Source organism: Heptranchias perlo, unplaced genomic scaffold (genome assembly GCF_035084215.1).
Source record: "Heptranchias perlo isolate sHepPer1 unplaced genomic scaffold, sHepPer1.hap1 HAP1_SCAFFOLD_358, whole genome shotgun sequence".
Taxonomy (NCBI): Eukaryota; Metazoa; Chordata; class Chondrichthyes; order Hexanchiformes; family Hexanchidae; genus Heptranchias; species Heptranchias perlo.
The window spans coordinates 118017-133724 of record NW_027139370.1 but is presented as its reverse complement, the minus strand read 5'-3'; the positions used below and the strand labels follow the sequence as shown (position 1 = coordinate 133724).

The 15708-nt window shown below is 56.7% G+C and overlaps 1 protein-coding gene across 5 annotated transcripts in view; it reads right to left on the bottom strand.

The window, feature by feature from the left end:
- LOC137311560 (zinc finger SWIM domain-containing protein 1-like) overlaps positions 1–15484 on the bottom strand; it is a 69878-nt gene extending 54394 nt beyond the window's left edge. For 3 of the 5 annotated variants that reach the window (XM_067978685.1, XM_067978688.1, XM_067978689.1), the window contains exon 1: positions 15342–15484. The gene's annotated coding sequence lies outside the window, so the exon portion shown is untranslated. Of the gene's footprint in view, positions 1–12259; positions 12335–15327 lie in introns of those variants that run through there. The other 2 variants (XM_067978686.1, XM_067978687.1) reach the window with 2 other exon arrangements.
- Positions 15485–15708: the final 224 nt, after the last annotated feature.

The window sequence follows — 15708 nt, the reverse complement described above, 5'->3', positions numbered from 1 at the left end:
AGGGAGCCCCTCCCCCCGGGGATTACTAGGGAGCCCCTCCCCCCGGGGATTACTAGGGAGCCCCTCCCCCCGGGGATTAATAGGGAGCCCCTCCCCCCGGGGATTAATAGGGAGCCCCTCTCCCCGGGGATTAATAGGGAGCCCCTCTCCCCGGGGATTAATAGGGAGCCCCTCTCCCCGGGGATTAATAGGGAGCCCCTCTCCCCGGGGATTAATAGGGAGCCCCTCCCCCCCGGGGATTAATAGGGAGCCCCTCCCCCCGGGGATTAATAGGGAGCCCCTCTCCCCGGGGATTAATAGGGAGCCCCTCCCCCCGGGGATTAATAGGGAGCCCCTCTCCCCGGGGATTAATAGGGAGCCCCTCTCCCCGGGGATTAATAGGGAGCCCCTCTCCCCGGGGATTAATAGGGAGCCCCTCTCCCCGTAGTTTTTCCTCATGTCGCCTTTGGTTCTTTTGCCAATCACCTTAAATCTGTATCCTCTGGTCCTCGACCTTTCCGCCAATAGGAACAGTTTCTCTATTTAATTTATCTGAGCCCTTCATGATTTTAAACACCTCATTAAATCTCCTCTCAACCGTCTCTGTTCCAAGGAGAAAAACCCCAGCTTCTCCAGTCTCTCCACATAACTGACGTCCCTCATCCCTGTAATCATTCCAGTAAATCTCCTCTGCACCCTCTCTAAGGCCTTCACATCCTTCCTAAAGTGCGGTGCCCAGAATTGAATACAATACTCCAGCTGAGGCCTAACCAGTGTTTTATAAAGTTTTAGCATAACTTCCTTGCTTTTGTGCTCTATGCCTCTACTATTAAATCCCAGGACCCCATCTGCTTTATTAACAGCCTGATCCTGCCACCTTCAAAGATTTGTGAACATACACCCCCAGGTCTCTCTGTTCCTGCACCCCTTTAAAATTGTACTATTCAGTTTATATTGCCTCTCCTCATTTTTCCTTCCAAAATGTATCACTTCACACTTCTCTGTGTTAAATTTTATCTGCCATATGTCTGCCCATTTCACCAGTCTGTCTATGTCCTCCATAAGTCCGTTACTGTCCTCCACATTGATTACTCTATTTCTGACTTTCATGTCATCTACAAACTTTGAAATTATACCCCCATTATACCCAAGTCAAGGTCATTAATATATATCAAAAAGAACAGTGGTTTTAATACTGACCCCTGGGGAACACCACTATATACTTCCCTCCAGTCTGAGAAACAACCGTTCACCACTATTCTCTGCTTTCTGTTCCTTAGCTAATTGTGTACCCATTCTGCCACTGTCCCTTTAATCCCATGAGCTTTAACAAATCAAGAAGCTCGACACCATCCAGGACAAAGCAGCCCACTTGATTGGCACCCCATCCACCACCTTGAACATTCACTCTCTTCACCACCAGCGTACCGTGGCTGCAGTGTGTACCATCCACAGGATGCACTGCAGCAACTCGCCAAGGCTTCTTCGACAGCACCTCCCAAACCTGCGACCTCTACCACCTAGAAGGACAAGGGCAGCAGGCACATGGGAACAACACCACCTGCATGTTCCCCTCCAAGTCACACACCATCCCGACTTAGAAATATATCGCCGTTCCTTCATCGTCGCTGGGTCAAAATCCTGGAACTCCCTTCCTAACAGCACTGTGGGAGAACCTTCACCACACGGACTGCAGCGGTTCAAGGCGGCGGCTCACCACCACCTTCTCAAGGGCAATTAGGGATGGGCAACAAATGCTGGCGACACCCACATTCCATGAATGAATTTTTTAAAAAGTGGCACTTTGAAAGTCCATATACACATCAACCCTCTCTGTTAGTTCATCAAAGAACTCAATCAAGTTAGTCAAACATGATTTTCCTTTAACAAATCCATGCTAGCTTTCATTTATTAGCCCATACTTTTCCAAGTGCCAATTAATTTTGTCCCCGATTATTGTCTCTAAAAGTTTCCCCACCACCGACGTTAGACTGACTGGCCTGTAATTGCCAGGTTTATCCCTCTCCCCTTTTTTGAACAGGTCTGTAATATTTGAAATCCTCCAGTCCTCTGGCACCGTCCCCATATCAAAGGAGGATTGGAAGATTGTGGTCAGAGCCTCCGCAATTTCCACCCTGACTTCCCTCTGCAACTCAGGATGCCTCCCACCCGGACGGACCAGGTGACTTACCTACTGTAAGTACTGCCAATCTTTACAGGACCTCCTCTTTATCTGTTTTTATCCTATCCAATTCCTCGACGACCTCCTCCTTTACTGTGAAATTGGCAGCATCCTCTTCTTTAGTGAAGACAGATGCAAAGTATTCATTTAGTGCCTCAGCCATGGCCTCTGCCTCCACAAGAAAATCTCCTTTTTTGTCCCTAATCGGTCCCACCCTTCCTTTGACTACCCTTTTACTATTTATACATGCATAAAAGACTTTTGGGTTCCTTTTTATGTTACCCGCTAATCTAGTCTCATACACTCTCTTTGCCCCTCCTATTTCCTTTCTCAGTTCTCCCCTGTACTTTTTCTATTCAGCTTGGTTCTCTACTGAATTATGAACCCGACATCTATCATCAGCCACCTTTTTCTGTTTCATTTTAATCTCCTGTATCTTTAATCATCCAGGGAGCTCTAACTTTGAATGCCCTTCCTTTCCCCCTCGTGGGAACGTGTCTACTCTGTACCTGAACTATCTCCTCTGTGAAAGCCTCCCATTGCTCATTTACTCTTTTACCTGCCAATCTTTGATTCCAATCCACCTGGGACAGATTCCCTTTTCAACTCCCTGAAATTAGCCCTCCTCCAGTTGAATCTCCAGGATTTGGGGGGGTGGAAATCTCCAGGATTTTGGGAGAGGGAGGGGGGAAGTCGCCAGAATTAATGTGGGGGGAGAGAGGGGGGAAATCCCCAGGATTAATGTGGGGGGAGAGGGGGGAAATCCCCAGGATTAATGTGGGGGGAGAGGGGGGAAATCCCCAGGATTGACGTGGGGGGAGGGAGGGGGAAATCCCAAGGATTAATGTGGGGGGGGGGGAATCCCAAGGATTAATGTGGGGGGGGGAGGGGGGAAATCCCCAGGATTAATGTGGGGGGGAGGGAGGGGGGAAATCCCCAGGATTAATGTGGGGGGGAGGGAGGGGGGAAATCCCCAGGATTAATGTGGGGGGAGGGAGGGGGAAAATCGCCAGGATTAATGTGGGGGGAGGGGGAAATCCCCAGGATTAATGTGAGGGGAGGGAGGGGGGAAATCCCCAGGATTAATGTGGGGGGAGGGGGAAATCCCCAGGATTAATGTGGGGGGGGGGAAATCCCCAGGATTAATGTGGGGGGAGGGAGGGGGGAAATCTCCAGGATTAATGTGGAGGGAGGGAGGGGGGAAATCTCCAGGATTAATGTGGGGGGAGGGAGGGGGAAAATCGCCAGGATTAATGTGGGGGGAGGGGGAAATCCCCAGGATTAATGTGGGGGGAGGGGGGGAAATCCCCAGGATTAATGTGGGGGGAGGGAGGGGAGGAAATCCCCAGGATTAATGTGGGGGAAGGGAGGGGGAAATCCCCAGGATTAATGTGGGGGGAGGGAGGGGGAAAATCGCCAGGATTAATGTGGGGGGAGGGAGGGGGGAAATCCCCAGGATTAATGTGGGGGGAGGGAGGGGGGAAATCCCCAGGATTAATGTGGGGGGAGGGAGGGGGGAAATCCCCAGGATTAATGTGGGGGGAGGGAGGGGGGAAATCCCCAGGATTAATGTGGGGGGAGGGAGGGGGGAAATCCCCAGGATTAATGTGGGGGGAGGGAGGGGGGAAATCCCCAGGATTAATGTGGGGGGAGGGAGGGGAGGAAATCCCCAGGAGTAATGTGGGGGGAGGGAGGGGGGAAATCCCCAGGATTAATGTGGGGGGAGGAGGGAGGGGAGGAAATCCCCAGGATTATTGTGGGGGGTGGGGAAGAGAGGGGAGAAATCCCCAGGATTATTGTGGGGGTGGGGAAGAAGGGGGGAAAACCCCAGGATTAATGTGGGGGGAGGAGGGAGGGGAGGAAATCCCCAGGATTATTGTGGGGGGTGGGGAAGAGAGGGGAGAAATCCCCAGGATTATTGTGGGGGGGGAGAGAGGGGGGAAATCCCCAGGATTAATCTGGGGGAAGGGAGGGGAGAAATCTCCACAATTATTGTGGGGGGAGGGAGGCGGGAAATCCCCAGGATTGTGAGGGGGGAGATCCCCAGGATTGTGTGAGGGGGGAGGGGGAGATCCCCAGGATTGTGAGGGGGGAGGGGGAGATCCCCAGGATTGTGTGAGGGGGGGGAGGGGGAGATCCCCAGGATTGTGTGAGGGGGGAGGGGGAGATCCCCAGGATTGTGTGAGGGGGGGGAGGGGGAGATCCCCAGGATTGTGTGAGGGGGGAGGGGAGGGGGAGATCCCCAGGATTGTGTGAGGGGGGGAGGGGAAATCCCCAGGATTGTGTGAGGGGGGAGGGGGAAATCCCCAGGATTAATGTGGGGGGAGAGAGGGTGGAAATCCCCAGGATTATTGTGGGGGGAGGGAGGGGGGAAATCCCCAGGATTATTGTGGGGGGAGAGAGGGGGGAAATCCCCAGGATTAATGTGGGGGGAGAGAGGGGGGAAATCCCCAGGATTAATGTGGGGGGAGGGAGGGGGGAAATCCCCAGGATTATTGTGGGGGGAGGAGGGAGGGGAGGAAATCCCCAGGATTATTGTGGGGGGAGGAGGGAGGGGAGGAAATCCCCAGGATTATTGTGGGGGGAGGAGGGAGGGGAGGAAATCCCCAGGATTATTGTGGGGGGAGGAGGGAGGGGAGGAAATCCCCAGGATTAATGTGGGGGAAGGGAGGGGGGAAATCCCCAGGATTAATGTGGGGGAAGGGAGGGTGGAAATCCCCAGGATTATTGTGGGGGGGGGGGGGGAAATCCCCAGGATTAATGTGGGGGGAGGGAGGGGGGAAATCCCCAGGATTAATGTGGGGGGAGGGAGGGGGGAAATCCCCAGGATTAATGTGGGGGGAGGGAGGGGAGGAAATCCCCAGGATTAATGTGGGGGGAGGGAGGGGGGAAATCCCCAGGATAATGTGGGGGGAGGAGGGAGGGGAGGAAATCCCCAGGATTATTGTGGGGGGGGGGGAGAGGGGGGAAATCCCCAGGATTATTGTGGGGGTGGGGAAGAAGGGGGGAAAACCCCAGGATTAATGTGGGGGGAGGAGGGAGGGGAGGAAATCCCCAGGATTATTGTGGGGGGGGGGAAGAGAGGGGAGAAATCCCCAGGATTATTGTGGGGGGGGAGAGAGGGGGGAAATCCCCAGGATTAATCTGGGGGAAGGGAGGGGAGAAATCTCCACAATTATTGTGGGGGGAGGGAGGCGGGAAATCCCCAGGATTGTGAGGGGGGAGATCCCCAGGATTGTGTGAGGGGGGAGGGGGAGATCCCCAGGATTGTGAGGGGGGAGGGGGAGATCCCCAGGATTGTGTGAGGGGGGAGGGGGAGATCCCCAGGATTGTGTGAGGGGGGAGGGGGAGATCCCCAGGATTGTGTGAGGGGGGAGGGGGAGATCCCCAGGATTGTGTGAGGGGGGAGGGGGAGATCCCCAGGATTGTGTGAGGGGGGAGGGGGAGATCCCCAGGATTGTGTGAGGGGGGAGGGGGAGATCCCCAGGATTGTGTGAGGGGGGAGGGGGAGATCCCCAGGATTGTGTGAGGGGGGAGGGGGAGATCCCCAGGATTGTGTGAGGGGGGGGAGGGGGAGATCCCCAGGATTGTGTGAGGGGGGAGGGGGAAATCCCCAGGATTGTGTGAGGGGGGGGAGGGGGAGATCCCCAGGATTGTGTGAGGGGGGGGAGGGGGAGATCCCCAGGATTGTGTGAGGGGGGGGGGGGGGAGATCCCCAGGATTGTGTGAGGGGGGGGAGGGGGAGGGGGAGATCCCCAGGATTGTGTGAGGGGGGAGGGGGAGATCCCCAGGATTGTGTGAGGGGGGAGGGGGAGATCCCCAGGATTGTGTGAGGGGGGGAGGGGGAGATCCCCAGGATTGTGTGAGGGGGGAGGGGAGGGGGAGATCCCCAGGATTGTGTGAGGGGGGGAGGGGGAGATCCCCAGGATTGTGTGAGGGGGGAGGGGGAGATCCCCAGGATTGTGTGAGGGGGGAGGGGGAAATCCCCAGGATTAATGTGGGGGGAGGGAGGGGGGAAATCCCCAGGATTATTGTGGGGGGAGGGAGGGGGAAATCCCCAGGATTATTGTGGGGAGAGGGAGGGGGGAAATCCCCAGGATTATTGTGGGGGGAGGGAGGCGGGAAATCCCCAGGATTATTGTTGGGGGGGGGGGAAGAGAGGGGAGAAATCCCCAGGATTATTGTGGGGGGGGGGGAAAGAGAGGGTGGAAATCCCCAGGATTATCGTGGGGGGGGGAGGGGGGGGGGAAATCCCCAGGATTATTGTGGGGGGAGGAGGGAGGGGAGGAAATCCCCAGGATTATTGTGGGGGGAGGAGGGAGGGGAGGAAATCCCCAGGATTATTGTGGGGGGAGGAGGGAGGGGAGGAAATGCCCAGGATTAATGTGGGGGAAGGGAGGGGGGAAATCCCCAGGATTAATGTGGGGGAAGGGAGGGTGGAAATCCCCAGGATTATTGTGGGGGGGGGGGGGGGGAGAGGGGGGAAATCCCCAGGATTATTGTGGGGGGAGGGAGGGGGAAATCCCCAGGATTATTGTGGGGAGAGGGAGGGGGGAAATCCCCAGGATTATTGTGGGGGGAGGGAGGCGGGAAATCCCCAGGATTATTGTGGGGGGAGGGAGGCGGGAAATCCCCAGGATTATTGTGGGGGGAGGGAGGCGGGAAATCCCCAGGATTATTGTGGGGGGAGGGAGGCGGGAAATCCCCAGGATTATTGTTGGGGGGGGGGGAAGAGAGGGGAGAAATCCCCAGGATTATTGTGGGGGGAGGAGGGAGGGGAGGAAATGCCCAGGATTAATGTGGGGGAAGGGAGGGGGGAAATCCCCAGGATTAATGTGGGGGAAGGGAGGGTGGAAATCCCCAGGATTATTGTGGGGGGGGGGGGGGGAGAGGGGGGAAATCCCCAGGATTATTGTGGGGGGAGGGAGGGGGAAATCCCCAGGATTAATGTGGGGGGGAGGGAGGGGGGAAATCCCCAGGATTAATGTGGGGGGGAGGGAGGGGGGAAATCCCCAGGATTAATGTGGGGGGAGGGAGGGGGAAAATCGCCAGGATTAATGTGGGGGGAGGGAGAAATCCCCAGGATTAATGTGAGGGGAGGGAGGGGGGAAATCCCCAGGATTAATGTGGGGGGAGGGGGAAATCCCCAGGATTAATGTGGGGGGGGGGGGGAAATCCCCAGGATTAATGTGGGGGGAGGGAGGGGGGAAATCTCCAGGATTAATGTGGAGGGAGGGAGGGGGAAATCTCCAGGATTAATGTGGGGGGAGGGAGGGGGAAAATCGCCAGGATTAATGTGGGGGGAGGGGGAAATCCCCAGGATTAATGTGGGGGGAGGGGGGGGAAATCCCCAGGATTAATGTGGGGGGAGGGAGGGGAGGAAATCCCCAGGATTAATGTGGGGGAAGGGAGGGGGAAATCCCCAGGATTAATGTGGGGGGAGGAGGGGGAAAATCGCCAGGATTAATGTGGGGGGAGGGGGAAATCCCCAGGATTAATGTGGGGGGGAGGGAGGGGGGGAAATCCCCAGGATTAATGTGGGGGGAGGGAGGGGGGAAATCCCCAGGATTAATGTGGGGGGAGGGAGGGGGGAAATCCCCAGGATTAATGTGGGGGGAGGGAGGGGGGAAATCCCCAGGATTAATGTGGGGGGAGGGAGGGGGGAAATCCCCAGGATTAATGTGGGGGGAGGGAGGGGAGGAAATCCCCAGGATTAATGTGGGGGGGAGGGAGGGGGGAAATCCCCAGGATTAATGTGGGGGGAGGAGGGAGGGGAGGAAATCCCCAGGATTATTGTGGGGGGGGGGGGGGGAGAGGGGGGAAATCCCCAGGATTATTGTGGGGGGAGGAGGGAGGGGAGGAAATCCCCAGGATTATTGTGGGGGAGGAGGGAGGGGAGGAAATCCCCAGGATTATTGTGGGGGGGGAGAGGGGGGAAATCCCCAGGATTATTGTGGGGGTGGGGAAGAAGGGGGGAAAACCCCAGGATTAATGTGGGGGGGAGGAGGGAGGGGAGGAAATCCCCAGGATTATTGTGGGGGGGGGGGGAAGAGAGGGGAGAAATCCCCAGGATTATTGTGGGGGGGAGAGAGGGGGGAAATCCCCAGGATTAATCTGGGGGAAGGGAGGGGAGAAATCTCCACAATTATTGTGGGGGGAGGGAGGCGGGAAATCCCAGGATTGTGAGGGGGGAGGGGGAGATCCCCAGGATTGTGAGGGGGGAGGGGGAGATCCCCAGGATTGTGTGAGGGGGGAGGGGGAGATCCCCAGGATTGTGAGGGGGGAGGGGGAGATCCCCAGGATTGTGTGAGGGGGGAGGGGGAGATCCCCAGGATTGTGTGAGGGGGGGAGGGGGAGATCCCCAGGATTGTGTGAGGGGGAGGAGGGGGAGATCCCCAGGATTGTGTGAGGGGGGGGGAGGGGGAGATCCCCAGGATTGTGTGAGGGGGGGAGGGGAAATCCCCAGGATTGTGTGAGGGGGGAGGGGGGAAATCCCCAGGATTAATGTGGGGGGAGAGAGGGTGGAAATCCCCAGGATTATTGTGGGGGGAGGGAGGGGGGAAATCCCCAGGATTATTGTGGGGGGAGAGAGGGGGGAAATCCCCAGGATTAATGTGGGGGGAGAGAGGGGGGAAATCCCCAGGATTAATGTGGGGGGAGGGAGGGTGGAAATCCCCAGGATTAATGTGGGGGGAAGGAGGGGGGAAATCCCCAGGATTATTGTGGGGGGAGGAGGGAGGGGAGGAAATCCCCAGGATTATTGTGGGGGGAGGAGGGAGGGGAGGAAATCCCCAGGATTATTGTGGGGGGAGGAGGGAGGGGAGGAAATCCCCAGGATTATTGTGGGGGGAGGAGGGAGGGGAGGAAATCCCCAGGATTAATGTGGGGGAAGGGAGGGGGGAAATCCCCAGGATTAATGTGGGGGAAGGGAGGGTGGAAATCCCCAGGATTATTGTGGGGGGGGGGGGGGAAATCCCCAGGATTAATGTGGGGGGAGGGAGGGGGGAAATCCCCAGGATTAATGTGGGGGGAGGGAGGGGAGGAAATCCCCAGGATTAATGTGGGGGGAGGGAGGGGGGAAATCCCCAGGATAATGTGGGGGGAGGAGGGAGGGGAGGAAATCCCCAGGATTATTGTGGGGGGGGGGGGGGAGAGGGGGGAAATCCCCAGGATTATTGTGGGGGGTGGGGAAGAAGGGGGGAAAACCCCAGGATTAATGTGGGGGGAGGAGGGAGGGGAGGAAATCCCCAGGATTATTGTGGGGGGGGGGGGGGGAAGAGAGGGGAGAAATCCCCAGGATTATTGTGGGGGGGGAGAGAGGGGGGAAATCCCCAGGATTAATCTGGGGGAAGGGAGGGGAGAAATCTCCACAATTATTGTGGGGGGAGGGAGGCGGGAAATCCCCAGGATTGTGAGGGGGGAGATCCCCAGGATTGTGAGGGGGGAGATCCCCAGGATTGTGAGGGGGGGAGGGGGAGATCCCCAGGATTGTGTGAGGGGGGGAGGGGAGGGGGAGATCCCCAGGATTGTGTGAGGGGGGAGGGGGAGATCCCCAGGATTGTGTGAGGGGGGGGGAGGGGGAGATCCCCAGGATTGTGTGAGGGGGGGGAGGGGGAGATCCCCAGGATTGTGTGAGGGGGGGGAGGGGAAATCCCCAATCCCCAGGATTAATGTGGGGGGAGGGAGGGGGGAAATCCCAGGATTATTGTGGGGGGAGAGAGGGGGGAAATCCCCAGGATTATTGTGGGGGGGGGGGGGGGGGAGAGGGGGGAAATCCCCAGGATTATTGTGGGGGGAGGGAGGGGGAAATCCCCAGGATTATTGTGGGGAGAGGGAGGGGGGAAATCCCCAGGATTATTGTGGGGGGAGGGAGGCGGGAAATCCCCAGGATTATTGTGGGGGGGAGGGAGGCGGGAAATCCCCAGGATTATTGTTGGGGGGGGGGGGGGAAGAGAGGGGAGAAATCCCCAGGATTATTGTGGGGGGGGGGGGAAAGAGAGGGTGGAAATCCCCAGGATTATCGTGGGGGGGGAGGGGGGGGGGAAATCCCCAGGATTATTGTGGGGGGAGGAGGGAGGGGAGGAAATCCCCAGGATTATTGTGGGGGGAGGAGGGAGGGGAGGAAATCCCCAGGATTAATGTGGGGGGAGGAGGGAGGGGAGGAAATGCCCAGGATTAATGTGGGGGAAGGGAGGGGGGAAATCCCCAGGATTAATGTGGGGGAAGGGAGGGTGGAAATCCCCAGGATTATTGTGGGGGGGGGGGGGGGGGGAGAGGGGGGAAATCCCCAGGATTATTGTGGGGGGAGGGAGGGGGAAATCCCCAGGATTATTGTGGGGAGAGGGAGGCGGGAAATCCCCAGGATTATTGTGGGGGGAGGGAGGCGGGAAATCCCCAGGATTATTGTTGGGGGGGGGGGAAGAGAGGGGAGAAATCCCCAGGATTATTGTGGGGGGGGGGGGGGAAAGAGAGGGTGGAAATCCCCAGGATTATCGTGGGGGGGGGAGGGGGGGGGGGGAAATCCCCAGGATTATCGTGGGGGGGGGAGGGAGGGGGGAAATCCCCAGGAGTATCGTGGGTTGGGAAATCCCCAGGATTGTGTGGGAGAAATCCCTGGGATTGTGGGGGGAAATCCCCAGAATTTGTGGGGTGTGGGGGGAAATCCCCAGAATTTGTGGGAGGAGGGGGGAAATCCCCAGGATTAGAACCATAGAAAAGTTACAGCACAGAAGGGGGTCATTCGGCCCATTGTGTCCGCACCGGCTCGAAGAACAACCAGGTGCCCATTCTAATCCCACCTTCCAGCACCCGGTCCATAGCCCTGCAGGTGCAGGTCCAGGTACTTTTTAAAAGAGTTGAGGGTCCCTGCCTCTGCCACCAATTCGGGCAGCGAAATTCCATACACCCACCACCCTCTGGGTAAAAAACCTTTTCCTCATGTCCCCTCTAATCCTTCCGCCAATCAGCTCAAATCTATGTCCTCTAGTTCTTGAACTCTCCACTAGGGGAAACAGGTACTTCCTGTCTACTCTATCTGGGCCCCTCATAATTTTGTACACCTCAATCAAGTCTCCCCTCAGCCTCCTCTGCTCCAAGGAAAACAACCCCAGCCTATCCAATCTCTCCTCCTAGCAATTTTCAAGCCCTGGCAACATTCTTCTAAATCTTCTCTGCACTCTCTCCAATTACATCCTTCCTGTAATGTGGTGACCAGAACTGCCCACAATACTCCAGCTGTGGCCTTACCAGCATTTTATACAGTTCCACATTACATCCCTCCTTTTGTATTCTATACCTCGGCTAATAACAGAGAGCATTCCGTATGCCTTTTCACAACCGTATCTACCTGTACTGCCACCTTCAGGGACCTGTGCACATGCACTCCAAGGTCTCTCACTTCCTCTGCCCCTCTCAATATATTCCCGTTTACTGCGTATTCCCTTTTACTGTTTGCCCTCCCTAAGTGCATTACCTAACACTTCTCCGGGTTGAACTCCATTTGCCACTTTTCCGCCCACTCCACCAACCCATTGATATCTTCTTGGAGTCTACAGCTATCCTCTTCACTGTCAACTACACGGACAATTTTTGTGTCGTCTGCAAATTTGCCAATCATGCCCCCTACATTCAAGTCCTATTCATTAATATATACCACAAACAGCAAGGGACCCAACACTGAGCCCTGTGGTATATCACTGGAAACGGATTTCCATTCGCAAAGACATCCATCGACTTTTACCCTTTGTTTCCTGTTACTGAGCCAATTTTGGATCCAATTCGCCACATTTCCCTGTATCCCATGGGCTTTTACCTTTCTGACCAGTCTGCCATGTGGGACCTTGTCAAATGCCTTACTAAAATCCATGTAGACAGGATCCATTGCACTCCCCTCATCAATCCTCCTTGTCACTTCCTCAAAGAATTTAATCAGATTTGTAAGGCATGACCTTCCCTGAACAAATCCATGCTGACTATCCCTGATTAAACCATGCCTTTCCAAGTGACAGTTTATCCTATCTCTCAGTATTGATTCTAATAGTTTGCCCACCACCGAGGTAAGACTGACCGGCCTATAATTGTTCGGCCTTTACCTCTTACCCTTTTTAAAACAACGGTACTACGTTTGCAGTCTTCCAGTCCTCCGGTACCTCCCCTGTATCTGGTGAGGATTGGAAAATGATCCTCAGAGCATCCGTTATTTCCTCCCTGGCTTCCTTCAATAGCCTAGGAAACAATCCATCCGGTTCTGGTGACTTATCAACTTTCAAGGATTCCAGTCCCTCCAGTACTTCCTCTCTCGTTATGTTTACCTTAGCCAATATTTCACACCTTTCCTCTTTAACTACTACGTCCGGATCATCCCTTTCCCTTATGAATACGGAGACAAAATATTCATTTAAAACTCTACCCACATCCTCTGCTTCTACACACAAGTTACCCTTATCATCCCTGATAGGTCCTACCTTTTCCTCAGCTATCCTCTTGTTCTTAATGTACTGATAAAACATCTTTGGGTTTTCTTTAATCTTACTAGTTAATATTTTTTCATGCCCTCTCTTTGCTTTCCTTATTTCCTTTTTTACATCATCCCTGTACTTTCTATACTCCTCTAGGCCTTCTGCAGTATTTAGTTTTCTGTGACAGTCGTAAGCTTTCTTTTCCTGCTTTATCTTGCCCCGTATACTTCTAGACAACCAGAGGGCTCTAAATTTGGCAGTGCCACCCTTTTTCTTTGAGGGGACGTGTCTGCATTGTACCCGTAGAATTTCACTTTTTAGTGCCTCCCACTGGCTTGCCACTGATTTCTCCTCAAATAGTTGTGTCCAGTCCACTTCTGCCAAAACAAGTCTTAGATCTGTAAAATTTGCTCTCCCCTAATTTAAAACGTTTACACTCCTGATTTAACTCTGTCCTTTTCCATATTAATGATAAAACTAACTGAATTGTGGTCACTATCCCCATTATGGTCACCCACTGTCACTTCACCCACTTGCCCATCTTCATTTCCCAGGACTAAATCTAGAATTGCATCCCCTCTTGTTGGGCTTGTCATGTATTGGCTAAAAAAATTCTCCTGGACACCGATCAAGAATTTTGAGCCCTCTGTGCCCCTCACACTGTTTGAATCCCAGTTGATGTTAGGGTGGTTGAAATCCCCTACTATTATTGCCCTCTTATTTTTTTGCACTCAGAAATTTGCCTACATATTTGTTCTTCTATCTCCACTTTCGCTATTCGGGGGTCTAGAGTACACTCCTAGTAGTGTGACTGCCCCTTTTTTATTTCTTAGCTAAACCCATATGGCCTCGATTGATGATCCATTTAGCATATCATCCCTTCTCACAACTGGAATTGATTCTTTAACCAGTAATGCTATCCCCTCCTGGATTGTGGGGGGAATTCACCAGGATTGTGTGTGGGGAAGGGGGGAAATGCCCAGGATTGTGTGTGGGGAAGGGGGGAAATGCCCAGGATTGTGTGTGGGGAAGGGGGGAAATGCCCAGGATTGTGTGTGGGGAAGGGGGGAAATGCCCAGGATTGTGTGTGGGGAAGGGGGGAAATGCCCAGGATTGTGTGTGGGGAAGGGGGGAAATGCCCAGGATTGTGTGTGGGGAAGGGGGGAAATGCCCAGGATTGTGTGTGGGGAAGGGGGGAAATGCCCAGGATTGTGTGTGGGGAAGGGGGGAAATGCCCAGGATTGTGTGTGGGGAAGGGGGGAAATGCCCAGGATTGTGTGAGGGGGGGAGGGGGAGATCCCCAGGATTGTGTGAGGGGGGGAGGGGGAGATCCCCAGGATTGTGTGAGGGGGGAGGGGGAGATCCCCAGGATTGTGTGAGGGGGGGAGGGGGAGATCCCCAGGATTGTGTGAGGGGGGGGGGGGAGATCCCCAGGATTGTGTGAGGGGGGGAGGGGGAGATCCCCAGGATTGTGTGAGGGGGGGGGGGGGGAGGGGGAGATCCCCAGGATTGTGTGAGGGGGGGGGGGGGGAGGGGGAGATCCCCAGGATTGTGTGAGGGGGGGGGAGGGGGAGATCCCCAGGATTGTGTGAGGGGGGGGGGGGAGGGGGAGATCCCCAGGATTGTGTGAGGGGGGAGGGGGAGATCCCCAGGATTGTGTGAGGGGGGGAGGGGGAGATCCCCAGGATTGTGTGAGGGGGGGGAGGGGGAGATCCCCAGGATTGTGTGAAGGGGGGAGGGGGAGATCCCCAGGATTGTGTGAGGGGGGGGGGGGAGATCCCCAGGATTGTGTGAGGGGGGAGGGGGAGATCCCCAGGATTGTGTGAGGGGGGGAGGGGGAGATCCCCAGGATTGTGTGAGGGGGGGGGGGGGAGATCCCCAGGATTGTGTGAGGGGGGGAGGGGAGATCCCCAGGATTGTGTGAGGGGGGGAGGGGGAGATCCCCAGGATTGTGTGAGGGGGGGAGGGGGAGATCCCCAGGATTGTGTGAGGGGGGAGGGGGAGATCCCCAGGATTGTGTGAGGGGGGAGGGGAGGGGGAGATCCCCAGGATTGTGTGAGGGGGGAGGGGGAGATCCCCAGGATTGTGTGAGGGGGGAGGGGGAGATCCCCAGGATTGTGTGAGGGGGGAGGGGGAGATCCCCAGGATTGTGTGAGGGGGGAGGGGGAGATCCCCAGGATTGTGTGAGGGGGGAGGGGGAGATCCCCAGGATTGTGTGAGGGGGGGAGGGGGAGATCCCCAGGATTGTGTGAGGGGGGGGGAGGGGGAGATCCCCAGGATTGTGTGAGGGGGGGGGGGAGGGGGAGATCCCCAGGATTGTGTGAGGGGGGGGGAGGGGGAGATCCCCAGGATTGTGTGAGGGGGGGGGGGGAGGGGAGGGGGAGATCCCCAGGATTGTGTGAGGGGGGGGGGGAGGGGGAGATCCCCAGGATTGTGTGAGGGGGGGGGAGGGGGAGATGCCCAGGATTGTGTGAGGGGGGGGAGGGGGAGATCCCCAGGATTGTGTGAGGGGGGGGGGGGGGTGATGAATCTCCCGGTGATTGGCGATCCCCCTCCTCCTCCTCCTCGCCCCCCCCGCCGTCGCTCTGTGCAGAGGGGCCGGGGCTGGGCCCAGCGCTGAGCCGCGGCCTCGGCCCTCGGCGCTTTGTCTGGGGCGGGCGGGCGGGCCCGGATCCGGGGCGGGTCAGCGCGGCCCCAACGGGCACCTACCGATGGACTCTCACCTCATCCTCGTCCTCTCTCCCCCCATCTGTACCCAGCGGCGGTGGGGCGGGTCCGGGGGAGGAGGGGAGCCGCGGCCTCCGGTCTCCAGCGACAACTTCACCCCGCTCCGCATCCACATCGGCCCGGCCCGGGCCCCGGCCAGCTCCGCGCATGCGGACTGGAGCCGCAGCCCGCCGACATAGGGCGCTTTCCCCGGCGCGGGGCATCGTGGGACATCCGGCCTCCATTGCTGCCCGCTCCCCTGCCGCACCGGGCTGAAGAGGAGACTCTCGGACCTCACCGGTGCTGAGGAACATTTCCGCGGCCGCTGGGCACCGTGGAGAGGAGGGCATCGTTGACCAGGAGAAGAAAATTATTGTTTTGACT